The sequence below is a fragment of the Dasypus novemcinctus genome, chromosome 1 (genome assembly GCF_030445035.2).
Source record: "Dasypus novemcinctus isolate mDasNov1 chromosome 1, mDasNov1.1.hap2, whole genome shotgun sequence".
In the NCBI taxonomy this organism is placed as follows: Eukaryota; Metazoa; Chordata; class Mammalia; order Cingulata; family Dasypodidae; genus Dasypus; species Dasypus novemcinctus.
Genome location: NC_080673.1, coordinates 27,112,083 through 27,129,165, shown reverse-complemented (window position 1 = coordinate 27,129,165; position 17,083 = coordinate 27,112,083). Strand labels below are relative to the sequence as shown.

Below are 17,083 nucleotides of genomic sequence, written 5' to 3'. Positions count from 1 at the left end.
GGCAAGTCATTTTCTCACACTCATCAGATCTTCCTTATCCATAAAATGAAGGGAAAAATGCATTCTCAGCATTATAGTGTCAAGATTAACAAATGAAAAATATATTAACATGATTATTGATTTTAAGTATTAATTGTTAATCATGAACTATGTATTTCTGTAAACAAATCACCAAACTTTCATCTCTATCTCTTAAATTATTGTAGAAATAAAGGAGCAATAGAAATTCAGCAACAAAAAATTCAAACGTGTTCCTTTACAAAACATCTCTAAAACACTTCTCTAATTAAGGACTATGGAAGAGCAAAAAAGGCCCAAGTTAGAGAAATCATAATTTAAAAAAAGAGAATGTGATAGAAATTTGATATTCTATAGTAATATTTAATATTATTTCACTCTGTATCTGTATAACAACATCCATTTAACAAGTTCTGCATTGTTCTCTAATCTTATTGCATGCAAAAAGATATTTTTTCCTATAATACAGATTTAAAGAGATTTATTTGAAAACATTTAGTGGGTGCTATATTCAGAAGCCTGACTGGTGCTGTTTTACTACGTCTAAATTATGAAGAAATCATTGACGCCTTCAGAGCAAGAAAACCCTGGGGAGCTACTAACAATTCAGCATTGCCAATTCTTGTGGTAATGTTAATTTTACTTTTCATAGAGAAATACTAAAATGCTGTTCATTATGATTAAGACTTTGTAACTGTAGAAATGTAAAAAAGATAATGTGAGGCTTATTATACCACAGATATCACTTAGCATATAATTTGAATCTCACAGCAGGGCATCTAGAACTCAGAGAGGTTTTTTGAACTTACTACCTTAAAAAAATAGTATAGGTTAAGATCTTTCACCAAGGGAATTTTAGAATCTAAAGGAGAGATTCTGTTCTGGGATTCAGGATTCTAGAGCTTTCATGAATAGAATTCAAACTATCCAAGCCTGAGGATAGAAAAAAAAAATTTATATCTTCATTTTCACTAACCTCTAGCTGAAATTTTTCATTTTCTTAAATCATGCTTTTAGTCAAAAGACCACAATAGTATTAGCCATAACTATGAATGTGCAATCATTGAAATTATCTTCATATCACATTTTGGTTGTTACATATATTAACAGTATTAGTTACGCTCATCACTACTTCAAAATTACTATTGCTTTTAAACACATGCCTAGATTTTGTAACACATTACAAAGCCTGTTACTACAGCACACATTTGGTTTCTCATGTTTTGACAAATGTATTTCAGCACAATTGATTTTCTTAATATTCCTCTGCATTTGAATACGTGCATTAAAACAATGTTCTAGAAGTGATGCATAAACTTCACTAGACTGCCAAATGGTTTTGTGGTACTGTGGTGACTTTGGAATTTGTCCCCCTGGCTAGGATAAATGTTTGTCAGACTTGCCTTCCTTCTATGATTCCAGTTAGGGTATGCTACAATAGACATTGTTAAGAGATTCGAGGGTGCAATAGAAGCAGCAACCATATTGTTTTTTATCTGTAGTACCAGGTGCCTTTGATTCTCATGTACATTGCCACTTAGTTTTTAAGTTAACTTCATTGGTGTGAGGCAGCAGCTGGGCCTGCAACTATTCTATCTTCCACTGGATCCTACTTCTGCTTCTCCTGGGCCAGATGTGATTTTAGCCCTGTGATGACTGGCACCAGCTTCTTCTGGGACATTTATATCAAGTTTGAAAGCAGTGGGAAGAGAGAATTTATATGAATTCCAGTCCATTTGCATGGGTTCCAACTTATGTTTGTGGTTTATAAATTGTCCTTGTTCTTTTCCACTTCATATCCATCCTTCCTTTCTAACTGCCTGCCCTGTGGCTTTCAAGCATCATATGCGTAATATAAGAATAATGCCTTACAGACATTATTTAACCAGCTCCTGCAATTATGTAAACTCTTATCAAAATATGTATCATAATTGTTCAGGCATTTTAAGACAGAACGGAGATCTTTCCATGATCTATCCAATCTTAGAAGAGAAATGTATTCAGATCAAGACATGAACATGATGCCAAAAATATTTTAATTGTCTTTGTGCTATAATTGTGGCTGACTATGTCCCTATCTCTTATGTGACAAGAACACGCCTAGTAATGTGTTTAGAACCATGAATAATTTGACAGGTATTTTTAAATGTGCTTAAATGACTGAAAACACCGAGGACCTTCTGAAACTATCCATAAGAATGGCTCAACTGCCCCCCTTCTGATTTCAAAAGATATCATATTTTCTGTATTATTGCAAAATAGAAAATATTCCTTTAAGGCAGATTCAGCAATTTAAATATGGCTGAGATGGATTTGTGTGGATAATCCTCAAACCACAGCCAAATACCTGCATTTGTCACCAGCAACAACACTATTAGTTATTGTCTTCTCAAAATGCAAGAGGAACTTTGAAATCACTGTTCTCAGCAACATAAATAAAAGGTCTGATTTGTACAGGGTACTTGAATCACGGGAGACACAGAAAATGATAAAAGTGGAAAAGCAATCAGGAAAAGTCAATCAGACTATTTCAGCAGATTGACATTTATATACTACTCTGCTCCCACTAACTTTGCAAGGAGTTATATTTTTGCCTGTCTATTTGATAATAGCAAGTTAGAATGTTAGAAAGTTTAATAGTTATGGAGATCTGAGTATCTGTGGAAAAATATGATCTGTTGATCTATAAAATAATTTTTTTTCTATTTCGTTTGTTTCATAGATTTCTTTGTAAAACCATATTTTTAATGTTTTGACATTAAACTATTTTCCATATTGATAGTGACTTCCTGAAACAAAATCAGTTTGAGATGAACTCTCTTTTTTGGTAAAGTCCTTCTCATTGTCTCATGTAAGTATTATATAACCTGTAAAAGGACTAATTACCTGGAGTATATTAAGAAGCAATGGTGCATAAAACCTTTTCCAATATCATGTTCAAAGCAGGTCAAAAGGTGAATTCATTAATATGAGTGTTAAGACAAGGGAAAAAGAAAGTCACAGTTGTTAATCATGTTGAAGAAACAAATTAGAATTTGTTACACTTTAGAAAAACATTTTTTAAAAAGAAACTGTTTGAAAGGAATTATTGTTCATATTGTTCTCAGGTGTAATACCAGGAATACATATACAGGGTAATTTTAAAAAATGAAAATGGAGAACCTGATATTCCTTAATTTTGTTACATCTTCTATCACGGATGCCCGAGAATACAATTGATAGTATTTATGAACAAAGAAGAAATGGCTCCTTGCTAATCAGCAAGGAAAATTATTGCAGCTCAAAGAAAGGAATAATGGATAAAATGCCTTTTTGGGAAATTATGCTCACTATATTGATCTTTATTCTACACAAGGATCTCTTAACAGAAGAAAAGCTGTGAATTATGCTTTTAGAAATAACTAATTTTTACACTTACTCATTTGTACTTACGTTACTTTTTTTTTTCCATTTAAAAGTGCTAAGAGCTTTACTCTAAATAACAAAATTGTCAGAACTCCCTAGTGTAAAGCAAAAATAGAAAGCCGAAGAGCAGGGGAAACATACACATTTCCCACGAGTCTATTTGGAAACCATGTTCACTTAGCAAATTCATCCCAATGGTGCATCAAATTGAACTCGTTATGAGAGTCAAACTAAATTCTTACTATGGTAGAAGTATGTAGTATATCTTCAAGAACTTTTGTCAAAATCTTTAAAACAAAGTTATAATGAGACTTTTAAATAAACCTTTCATCTACTTTTTAAGCATATAGGGTTTATTTCTTATGAGAATTATCATACTGACTGCAGATAGCTCAACTTCTGGTGATAAACAGAATAACCTACAGTGCATGTATATGTGTTGAATAAATGACTGAACTCATCATCTTTAACTTCTACAATGAAATACCTTTTTTTTAAACTATAGCATATAGGTTATTTTTCAGCCAGGAATGAAAAATACCTGTCCTTTAAATCCTCACTAAAACCTCATTTCTGAGTTGTCTGCCATAAACTTCCTATCATAAGCCTGCTGGAGAAAATGGATATTAAGATAATTGTCTAAAGAATAAGTATGAATCACTTACTCAAGACTCTCCAGGCTTTTTCTCTGTGTTTCCGGATAATCAGAAGGCTATTATAATCACTTTGTTTTCTTATATCATTGTGTTCATATTTGTTCAAGGTGTCTACCAAATGGCTGATACAAGAAACAACCACATGTACAAGATTTTTCTCAAATTTTACCAAGTTGCTATTGAGAGTACACATCGTTATACTGTTCAAACGTATAAGTAATCTCATAACACATGAGGAAGAAAAATGTTTCTCTTTTACAATGCTATACCTTCTAGACAAGTTGATTCAAGAAAATTCAAAGTAATACAATGAAATGCTATAACTATCTCCAACATGTTTGTTTGATTGCTTTGTTTTTATTTTTATATAAAAATTACCCTGCCCTATTTAGTATTTGACTCCTGTCTTTCATCATATCTTAATTATTTTGTGACTTGCAGTCTATAATTTTCTTGTCAATCATTATAAATGACTTTGGCTTTGATAGTATTTAACAACATTTAAAAAATAACATGTAATATATTAAATACAAAGGGGTAAATATATCAAAGGTAGATTGATATATTAGTTCACATTGCTAAAAGCTTTGTTACTGATTTTAGTCTATCACGGAAAGAATCTACATGTACAAATCTCACTTACCTTCATAACCCTCTTTAAAAGTTACTAATAATGATGTTATTCAAATTATTCTTACTGATGCAGAGAAAAGGATTAAATTGTTTTTTCATTTTTTATGTCAACATCCTTCAGTAGGTCCTTCAGTATATGTATTCTACGTATATTTCCTTTTTCAAATGCTCTTTAAATCATTAAATAAATTTTTTATTTCAGAGCAGGCATCATTTTATCTTCCTTGGAGAAAGCCCAAGTTGTTTCTGGCTACTTCAGAAATAGGTACTTGGTGAATTTCTTTTTCTGACCAAGTAACTTTCTGTCTTTTAAGAAAGTAGAAAATTTGTAAATAAATTGAAGAATAAAATCTATTTCTAGCTACAAATGCCCATGGTTATAAAACAAACTGTTAGATATCTTTAATGAAGCAAACAATTACTTGTGACTGTCAATTTTGGACTTTTATGTGGGTAAAAGCTACTTCAAAATTTTTGAATATTTTTCTTGGCATTCCAAGGACTCCAAAGCTTATACTTAAAAATTCACTTTTAGATAAACTAGAGATGCAGTGAGAGCATAAAAATAAATACAGACGATCCATTTGCTTCACAGTCAAAAATGTCAATGACAATTTAAAAACAAAACCAAAAAGGATAGGACTGAACTAAAAATAGAAAGAAAGGGTAAGGGGAGATTTTTTAAAATAAAATTTTCACTGAAACACAACATATATACATGCACATACATAACCAATAAGTATAGAGTAAAAGCTGTGAATTTATGAAACATATCATACAGGGCTCCATTCCATAAATTTCAAAAATTGGAAAATCTTACTGTGTGTATCATTTGTACATCACTCCTCCCATCTATTTTCATACTTTCATTAACTGAACATTTTCCCAGTTATCCAGAGTCAGAAATTTGCTATCATCATTGATTTTTCATCTCTGAGTATCAATTATTCAGGTATTATATAGATTTTATTGAAAAGTCTCTTAAGACTACCCATTCCACTGTATAAAATTTAGGCTGCCTGGCACAGAATCAAGACTTTTCATGCTGGAATTCAACCTTACTTATTTAGCTTTGGTTCCCACTGCTCATTTCATAAAATTATCTCCCCAATACCCTTAACAGGATTTATCATCACACACTAAGTAAATGCTAAGCCAAACCCATTGTTCTTACTTTATAATATCTAGGGTATCTTTTAGTATCTAACTTTTACCTGTATTGAATGTCCCAATTTTAATTACACTTATTCTTTGGATGACAGCAACCATTCATTCATTCATTGCTTTTTTCCTAGATATGACTGAACACACAATAACATATGTAAGAGAGACTTAATGTGTTGGGAGGACACAGAGAGTTTTAACAGTCTGTATTTTTTTCCACTAACCTTAATCCTATGTTTAATGTATGTAACTGATTTTTATCCCCATGAGTTTGTTGCAATTTAGCAAATAGTAGGCATATTTTGTGCTTTTATTTTATTCCCCACTTCTAAAGCAGAAACTAATTAGAACTAATCTAATTGAAATCTTTAAATTGAAAAAAAAGAACATAAAATATGAAGATGATTTTATCTTGCCTAAGTTTTTAAGAACAGAAAATCTATAAAATAACTAGTGTGATAGCCAGTAGATGAGTTATTTTTAAGCTGAAATCATTCTTTGTCTAAAATACCAGAAAAATAGCCTCTTGATAAGTATTACCATACCAAGTACAAGACTCCATAAAGAAATGGCAGTAATGGACAGAAAAAAGGAAAGCTAAAATATAGAAATAAATGAGCTCACTAAAATATTTGTTTGGAAGAATTCCAGTCAGATATAATTAGCATATTTCCTAGAGCAGCTCCCATTCCAAAGAGAGATGATTACTTTGCTCAGCCTTTAAACCATTCTAGAAAACTGTACCAATTCTCAATTGGGGATTGGACAATTATTCAGCTAGGACCATAGCTAAGCAGGAGATGTTTTACTAAACTAGTTACTTCTCCCTCTGTGTGGTCTCAGAAGAGCAAAGTCAGTGTTGACTGGAGCTATTTACAGAAACTAAAACAATAACTAATTTATGATCACATACTCCTAGGCCGGGAAGATTTTATGTTGTATTAATTATTTCTTTTCCCCTAGATAGTTTCTTCAGGATAGCATCTGTTTTGCTTTAAGTGTCTTTCAAAAGAAGGGATTTTCCAAGTTTTATCTTCAATTATTCTAGTGCTTAAAAATTCTTACTGCTTGGAAATCTACACTGACCCAGGTTTACCACACTTCAGGTCTTTTATTAATCACTGCAACAGGAAGACTTGGTCACATTTTCTGTAAGAGTTCTTTGCATAGTTTAATAACATCTAGGTTTCTATATGTTTTCTTTTTCAAATGGAATAATTCTACTATCATAAAATCTTTATCAGAGACACTACTACTTAGTTTTTTAATCACTACTTTTATTTCTCCCCTTCTCCACATATCCAGGTTCTTCATTAGCTGTGCAGACCTGAAGTTCTTAGAGTAATTAACAGGAATGTGACCAACGCCAAAAATAGGGGTCTATTTCTTCCTCCCTTTAAAAAATCTTCATTGTATTTTACTCATCTAAGCTCCAATAACATCTCCATGATTTCCAACTTGGAGTTCTCAGGCCTCTGATAATGAGGAATGAGGGGACTTTTCAGTATTGTGAAATCCTGATAGAAAGTGTATGTTCACCTTTAATAAATCCACACAGGTCATATTCATTGCCAAACTTCTTTACCATTTTTCATGAGTAGGATTGGATAGATTATAAACACTCAAAAACTTTTCCCATTACTATAAAATTAGAAAAAATCATTTTAATGTTGCTGCTATTCAAAGATTAAAAAACTTATTGCAAACTAATAGAATCATAGGTATTTAGGAAAAACAATAGAGAATTGATTATTTCTTTTTAAATGCATTCTCGGGGGAAAACCCCATGGATTTCATAGAGAAAAAAATAATTTAAACATACAATGTTTTGAAAAGAATTAGAACCACTGTGTCGGTTAAGATAAAGGCTTTTTGTCACCATGTCCTAGGTAATATTTACTTTTACTCCATGAAATAAATTAACATGTCTCTGTAAAATTTCCCTCCTTTTTGTATGTTATTCTTCTAGAAATTCCATGATTTTTTTCTTTTATATTTATTTTATTTTATTTTCCAGATCTATTAATCTACTATTTCTTCATTGCTTCCTTTTTTTAAAAATTTTCATTAAAGTTAATAGGCCACATAGAATGTTACATTTTGAACTGATTTATGTCCTCCAAATTACTGGATAGACTTCTAAAGTCTGCTCTAATCTGTAAATAAACTGTTTATGTTACTATATTCAGCACTAATTTAGTTGTTTAAATCTACTGGGATAATAAAGTATAAAGAACACTTAGAATGACTACATATTACCAATTATACATTTTTACTTATTTCTTTTCATCTAGTTGATCCCCCATCCACTTGTTCAAGGAGATACAGCATATTTTGCTCTCTGATATTATGAAAATGGTGGTCTTGAATAAAAAATTTTTGAAAGTTGCAAATGTCAAAATAAATGTCATTTAAAATATTCCTCCAATCTACTGTGTCTTTCATAAACTAATTAGGGATAAAGAGATTATTTTTTTTCTCAATCATAGAAGGCAGCTATAAAAACAAGAGAACATCCTCTTTATACAGTGTTTCAGAAATTGCAAAATAACAAAATTTCTCAATGTGGATTGAATCAGAAGGACTGTACATTTTAAGGTTCAGGAAACATTCAATTTAGAAAGTCATTCAATATTTAATATTTTCTGTGCATTAGCTTTTGGTTATTTGTATTTGTGTCATGTGAAATGAGTATTCTTAACAAGATTCTTAAAGATTCTTAAAGTCATTTTTTACTTAAAGAGAAACTATCTCGTACACATCTAATCAGGATGTATATTACAATCATTGAATGCAAAGTCTTAGCATGGGTAATAAGATAAAATCACTATTGCCTAAAGATGGTCGGTATTCATTTACTTCACAAGACCATATGGTCTCTTATGCTGCAGATAAAATTGAATATATTTTTTCACTGACACAGAGAACATTATAATCACCAATATATTCTTTCAGGTAAAATCAGCATTACTGACAGCACTAACCTTTTAAACTAGCTCACCAACTGATAAGGTTCTTATCATGAGTCATTAAAATATTGGCTAATAGAAACAAAGAAATGGAGTTCATCTAAAGAATTGTATTCTTGCTACTCATTGAAATTGAATAAAATTTAGGTAAAAAGAAGCTTTATAAAGATAAAATCGAGTAAGTCTTCCATTAAAGCAATATTCGACTCAAATTCCAAATGAAAAAAAAAGGGGGGCTCTTGGCAGCACAAAATATTCTTTATCTAAAATAAAAATAGACGAACTTACAAGATATAGCAGTCTTGATTAATCACAGCAGGATAACAGGGTATATTCTCTTAGAACTGTTCTTGGGTACATTTCCTGAAAAGGAAAATTAAAATAAATTAAACTTAAAGGCTGTACTTAGAAATAAATATAAAGAAACTAAGTTTGTATAAAATACTGTACATATTGTAGGATTATCTAAATAGTCCTGAAACTATATGATACAGAGTGTTCCTAACTTTGTGCCAATATTCAGATTATGACAAATAATTTATGACAATTTAATACAGTTCCAAAATATCTAAGCACTTTGGTATATTAAAAATGAGTCAACTGAAGTTTTATTTCCTAAGGAAGACATTCCAAATTGCCTCCTTATATATGCCTGTTATGTGGTGCTGATGCTCAAGAACAGCCTCAAAGACAGTGGACAAAACGAAAAATCAAACTAGAATGTCTGGTCCCAGTTTGATCCAGATGTTTCATGAGGTCACAGTCTGAAACAGACAAAATGTTTTATATATAACAAAGATGAATAAGAACATGAACAAAAAAAAACTTGTGAGGCTAAATGATAGCTTCACTATTAGATCCCTTTGTATTACCCTAAGCAGTTCATCAAGAGGAAATATTCACAAGCCTCTAATGCCCTCATGTATGAAACAGTACCAATTAGTCTATATTGTTTCAGTATGTATTCCAATGGGAGGCATATATGACTACAATGTTAATCATTATGTTTGTTTAAAAGGGTTAAGAATGATAATTGTCTATAAAATGAGCTGACATCAATATCTCAGAAACTCTCCATATCCTTTTTATTTATACAAAGAATGATTATAAAACAGCATTTTAACAAACTGGATAACAGGAGGCATTATTGATCATTTTTCAAAGAATGTATGGAATAACATTGTAATTTTAGAGTAATCTGACATTTTCCTATCAGAGTTGTATCTAATTATAGAATTGATGCTCATAGAGCTAAAGCAGAGGGGTGAATAATAAAGTTATTTAAAGTAACTTTGCTTATAAAATTAATAAACTGATTTGCAAAAGTCAACAGCTGGCACCGGGAACCCACTCTAGCCATACAGGGTAGGAATATGAAATTCAGTCTACAAAAAACAAATTAGAAATCAATTGAATCACTTAAAGTAACAATAATAAAAATATGTTTCCTTAAGAGAAAGCTACTATATATAGGATAAATTATATTTAATTTTTAGTGATTATCAATGTAAGTAAAAAGTATCTCATTGTTATTGATGATTTATGCTTTGATTAAATAAAAATATTTATAAATCATGCACTGTCAAATGTCTAAAACAATTAAATTTCTGGCAATCAAATTTTTACAAAGGAGGATTGTGGGAAGACAGCAACATGAACAGGCTAATGGGCAGAGCTGAATGCTCTCACAAAAACAATGCAGAAAGAGCCAAAAGCTGTCTGAGGGACCTTCTTTGGGGGTCAGCAGATCAGGACAGTGTTATGCAACACCCAGGAGGGTGAGGGACAGAGAGATGAAGTAGCTGAAAAGACAAATATGAGTTACCAAGCACCCATGACACAGGGAAGGTCTCCCCTCCCACACCCCAAAGATATTAAGCTGGGATACAACACCTGACTCACTGCAGCCAACTGAGAGGGGGACAGACATCTCTCTCCCTGTCAGTTGTTTCAAGGGAAAAGGGAGGGGAGGTCAGGGTGCTTTCCTTCAGTGAATTTGGCCAGCAGAGCCTGCTTTGAATCTCCAATCAGGAGATTCAACACAGGAACACAGGAAATTCAAGACTGAAACATATCCATGAAAGGTGTGCTGGCTAGTGCCATCTGCTGACCAATCTGGAAATTGCATGGACAAAAACAGTTCTTATCACTCTCTGTATCCAACCACTGAGAGAAAATATGCACCCAGTAGTGAGTCCCTGGCCCAAATTTGAACACTTAGGTGAGCAATTTTAAAGGCTGAGAATAAGTTGAACCAAATATCAAAGAAGAGCTGTGAAAAAAACAACAACAAACAACTACAGTAGGCAAGAGAGAGAGAAATTAGCCATCATTGTAAATTCACCAACATATTCAGATGACTAGACATCAGCAAAAAATTACAAGCCATACTAGGAGAGAGGAAGAGATGACCCAGGCAAAAAAAAAAAAACAAAACAAAAACAAAAAAAACAAAAAACAAACCAAATATCCTGAAGAGATACAGGATTTAATACAATTAAACAGTGGTAATAAAAGAAATCTCCTAAATCAATTCAAAGAATTTAAAGAAAATACAAATGAAGAAATAAAGAATATTAGGAAGACACTGGGAGAGCATAAAGAAAAATTTGAAAGCCTGCAAATAAAGGTAACAGACCTAATGGGAATGAAAGACAGGATGGACAAGATTAAAAATACATTAGAAACACAAAGAGGTGGGGCAAGATTGCATTGGAGTAAGAGTACCTCATCATCTCTCCTACAAAAAAAAGCTGAGTGGGGACAAAATTCTGCCTGATTGAGCTGTTTTGAGAACCCACAAAGCAGGAGGCTTCTGGACATTAATCTGGAGAGAGTGTGACAAAAAAGTAATTCCTCAAGGTAAAACTGTTGGTTTCTGGCATTTGTACCTGAAGCTCTGGGAAGGCTAAACCCTTCCCTTAGGGCAGGTAGCCCTGGCATTTCCCATACCCCGCCAGTCACACAGTGGCATTCCCCAAACCCCATGTTCCCTGAAACTGCATTCCCCGAACCCAGCGCTCCCCAAATCCCGAACCCCAGCATTCCCCAAACTCGCTGGTCTCGGACAAACCTGAGAGTGGCAGTTTTCTGGAGAAGGGTGCAGAGATGCCCAAAGAGTACAGGTTCAACTGTCTGATAAACCCATTTTGAGCTTTGAGGAGCATGCCAGCTGGCTTGAGAAGAAACTAGGAAGAGATGAGAGGCAAATCTGCTAAGGTAGCCCGATTTACCTAAACACCCCGGAATAAGGAAAATTGCTCTGGGAGAAGGTGGAGTCAGGCAATTAACTAGTCCTGTGCAATATACCCAAGGGAGGGGATCAATAGGAGGGCTTTGTAGGCTTCCAATAGCATATTTAGGGTTCCCAGCAAAGTGTGGGTGCTCTCTCTCAAAGAGACTGACAGCCATTATTTTCTGTGGTGAGTTGGTTCACCAGGGTCCCATTTGAATCTTGGAGCGGAACTCTCACATAGGCTTCCTGTTGCCCTGGAAGAGAGGAAACTGAGGAAGGGGGAGAGGGGGAAGAACAAATTCCTAGAAAGTTTGTTCAATTGCAAAGAGGACTCCTCACTTGAGGACTTGTCTGAGTATTATTTTTTCCTTGTCTTTTCCTCCTCTTTATCCCCCACCCCCCCCTTTTTATTTATTTTTTTCTATTAGGTGCTGCTGGTTGTGTTTCTTATTTACTGTGCTTCCTCATCCTCAATTTCCTATTTTTCTCTGTGTACTGATTTTGGCTACCAGTGCTATCTCCTTTCCTTTCCATCTTAATATCTTCCATCTTCTGTTGTTGCTTACATTCCACCTCTCTTTGTTTAGCCCCCAATTTTTATGGGTTTTTAAACTTCTAACACCTCTATTCTGTTTTTTATCTTTTATTAACTCTTTATATTACTGTACTTTCTTTTCTCTTTCCCTCTCTCTTGATCACATTGGCCTTTTAATTCATACTATATTCTTCTCCATATTCAGTTTCCCATCTCATTGTAGGTAATCCACTTTTTTATTCCTATAACTCTAAACAGCTTACATGAGTTTAACATTCATTCTCCTAGGTCTTATATGGTTCTTCTGCTAACATATACTATCAACACTACTATTATACTTTTCCTTTTCTTACCTCTTTTGCTTTCTCTTGTCCCAGTCTTTTTCCTTCAGGGGAACTTAGACAAAAACAAGGAAATAGAATATGAAGAACAAAGTGTCAAAGAGAAGACTTAACACACACACATAAACATCACCTAAATAAAACCTGATATTAGACAGAGAAGCTAATCAACTGAACAAATCCACCAAAATAAAATGAAGACCAGACAGCAACAAAAAATTACAAACCATACAAATAATCAGGAACACATGGCCCAATCAAATGAACAAACTAAAAACTAGGAAGAGGAGCAGAATATCAAACAACCAATCAAAGCTCTCCAAAGAAATATCATTGGCCAACTTAATAAAGTGAAGGAAGAGATTAAAGATATGAGGAAAACACTTGGAAAGCATACTGAAGAAATTGTAAACATACTCAAAAAGATAATGGATATATTGGTGATGAATAGTATAATCAAAGAAATAAAAAATACACTCTCGGCAAATAACAGTAGATTTGAAGAGGCAGAGGAAAAAATTAGTGATGTTGAAGACAGTACATCTGAAATCAAACAGATAATAGAAATGATAGATAAAAAAGATAGAAAAATTCCAGCAGGGACTTAGGGATTTGAATGACAACACAAAATGCACAAACATATGCATTATAGTCATCCCAGAAAGAGAAGAGAAGGGAAAGGGGACAGAAGGGGTGTTGGAGGAAATAATGGCTGAAAACTTCCCAAACTTATTGAAAGAGATGGATGTACATGTCCAGGAAGTGCAATGTACCCCAAAAGTAAAAATCCCAACAGGTCTACCACAAGACATATACCTGTCAAATTATCCAATGCCCAACATCAAGAGAAAATACTAAAGGAAGCAAGAGTAAAGAGAACCATAACATGCAAGGGAAGTAATAAGGTTAAGTGCTGGTTTCTCATCTCAAACTATGGAGGCAAGAAGGCAGTAGTATGACATAGTCAAGTTATTAAAAGAAAAAAAATTTTTGCCAAGAATACTCTATCTAGCAAAGCTGGCATTCGAAGCTGATGAAGAGTTTGAAATATTCACAGACAAACCAAAACTAAGAGAGCATGCCAATAAAAAACCTGCCCATCAAGAAATATTAACTGGAATTCTGCAGCAGGAAAGAAAAAAAACCAGGAAAGACAGAATTGGAGGAGAGTGAACAACTAAAAAGATAAAAAGAGAAATAAAAACAACATATGACATACACAAATCCAAAGAAAATATGGTTAATATAAGTAATTCTTTGAGAGTAATAACACTGAATGTTAATGGATTAAACTCACCTGTCAAGAGACACAGATTGACAGAATGAATAAGGAAATATGACTCATCTATATGCTGTCTACAAGAAACCCACCTTAGACCCAGGATTCAAGGATGTTGAAAGTGAATGACTGGACAACAATCTTACAAGCAAACAATAAGCAAAAAAAAAGGGGGGGGGCAAGAGTAACTATACTAATATCAGACAAAATAGACTTTAAATGCAAAACTATTGTGAGACAAAGATGGACACAACATATTAGTAAAAGGGGTAACATTTCAAGAAGAAAGAACAATCATAAAGTGTTATGCATCTAACCAGGGTGCCTCAAAATATATGAGGCATACACTGGAAAAACTAAGTGGAGGAATAGATGCCTCTACAATTATATTTGGGGACCTTTATATACCATTATCACCATTAGACAAAACATCTCAACAGAGAATCAACAAAAAAACCAAAGACTTTGGATAATATATTAGAGGATTGGACATAATAAATATATATAGAACATTACTCCCAAATACAGCAGGGTATACATTCTTATCAAGCACACATTGATTTTTCTCCAAGATAGGCCACATGCTAGGCCACAGAGAAAGTCTCAAAGAATTCAGAAAGATTGAAATCATACTGACCACAGTGGAATAAAGCTGGAGATCTGTAAGTGCCAAAGAAGCAGAGCAGGCACAAAGATATGGAAGTTAAGCAACACACTCTTAGACAAACAGTGGGTCAAGGAGGACATCTCAAAAGAAATGAATAATTACGTTGAAATGAATGGAAATGACAACATAACATATCAAAACTTTTGGGATATAGCAAAAGCTATACTGAGAGGGAAGTTCATAGCCATAAATCCAGATATCAAAAAAGAAGAAAGAGCCAAAATCAGAGACCTAACAGCACATTTGGAGGAATTAGTAAAACAACAACAACAAACTAACCAGAAAAGAAGAAGAAAGTCAGAAATAACAAAGAACAGAGAAGAACTAAATGAAATAGAAAATAAGAAATCACTAAAAAATATGAACAAAACAAAGAGCTGGTTCTTTAAGAAGATCAATAAAATTGACAAACCCTTAGCTAAACTAACAAAGAAAAAAAGAGAGAAGATGCAAAAACACAAAATAAGAAATGGGAAAGGGAATATCACCACTGACCCCACAGAAATAAAGATTACTGTAAGAGGATACTTTGAAAAACTATGTGCCAACAAGAAGGACAATTTAGAGGAAATGGACAAATTCCTAGAAACACATAAGCAGCCTACATTGATGATAGAAGAAATTGATATTTTCATCAAACCAATCACAAATAGAGAGAGAGAATCAGTCATTAAAAAACTCCCAACTAAGAAGAGCCCTGGGCCAGACGGCTTCACAGGAGAATTCTACTAGACATTCTGGAAAGAACTAGCAACAATCTTGCTTAAACTCTTTTTAAAAAAATTGAAATAAAAGGAATATTGTTTAATTCATTCTATGATGCCAACATCACCATAACACCAAAGCCAAACAAAGACCCCACAAGAAAGAAAAATTACAGACCAATCTCTAATGAATCTAGATGTTAAAATCCTCAACAAAATACTTGCTAATCATATTCAACAACACAGCAAATTCATTATACACCATGACCAAGTGGGTTTCATCCCTGGTATGCACAGAAGGTCTAACATAAGAAAATCAGTCAATGTAATACACACCATAAAGAGATTGAAGGAAAAAAGTCACATGATCATATCTATAGATGGAGAAAAAGCATCTATAAAAAAGCTGACAAAATTCAGCACACTTTTCTGATAATAACATTGCAAATGATAAGAATAGAAGGAAACTTTCTGAACATGATAAAGGGTATATATGAAAAACCCACAGCTAAAATCGTTTACAATGGTGAAATCCTAAAATCTTTCCCTCTAAGATCAGAAACAAGACAAGGATGCCCACTATCACCCCTCCTATTTAACATTGTGTTAGAAGTACTTGCTCAAGCACTGAAGCAAGAACCAGATATAAAAGGCATCCAAATTATAGAGGAAGAAGATAAAATTTCACTATTTGCAGACATAAAAAGTCCTGAGAAATCTACAACAAAGCTTCTAGAACTTATAAATAGGTTCAGTAATGTCACAGGTTATAAGATCAATGCACAAAAATCAGTAGCATTTCTGTACACCAATAATGAGCAATCTGAGGAGGAAATCAAGAAAAAATATGATTTACAATAGTAAATAAAAAAATCAAATACCTAGAAATAAATTTAACTAAAGATGTAAAAGACTTATACACAGAAAACTACACAACATTGTTAAAGGAAATCAATGATGACTTAAATAAATGGAAGAATATTCCCTGTCCATGCAGAGGAAAACTAAACATCATCAAGATGTCTATCATCCTCAACTGATCTGCAGATTTAATGCAATCCAATAAAAATCAACATAGAATTTTTTAATGAACTGGAAAAGCTAACTATGAAATTTATTTGGAAGGGAAAGAGGCCCTGAATAATCAAAGACATATTGAAAAAGAAAAATGAAATTGGAGAATCACACAACCGGACTTTAAAACAAACTACAAAGCTATAGTGGTTAAAACAGCATGGCATTGGCATAAGAATAGACAAACTGACCAACATAAATGAATTGAGAGTTCTGATATAGATCCTCACCTATACAGTCATCTGATATTCAACAAGGCGACCAAGCCCAATCACTGGGAGAGAATGGACTCTTTCAACAAATGGTGCTTGGATAATTGGATATCCATATGCAAAAGAATAAGAGAGGATTACCATCTCATACCTTATATAAAAATCTACTCGAGATGGGTCAAAGACCTACA

At 33.2% G+C, this 17,083-nt stretch overlaps 1 protein-coding gene across 1 annotated transcript in view; it reads right to left on the bottom strand.

The window, feature by feature from the left end:
* The window catches only part of MARCHF1 (membrane associated ring-CH-type finger 1), an 876,835-nt gene that overhangs the window by 538,919 nt on the left and 320,833 nt on the right, over nucleotides 1-17,083 (bottom strand). The window contains exon 2 of the mRNA XM_058275488.2: nucleotides 9,134-9,208. The gene's annotated coding sequence lies outside the window, so the exon portion shown is untranslated. The remainder of the gene's footprint in view (nucleotides 1-9,133; nucleotides 9,209-17,083) is intronic.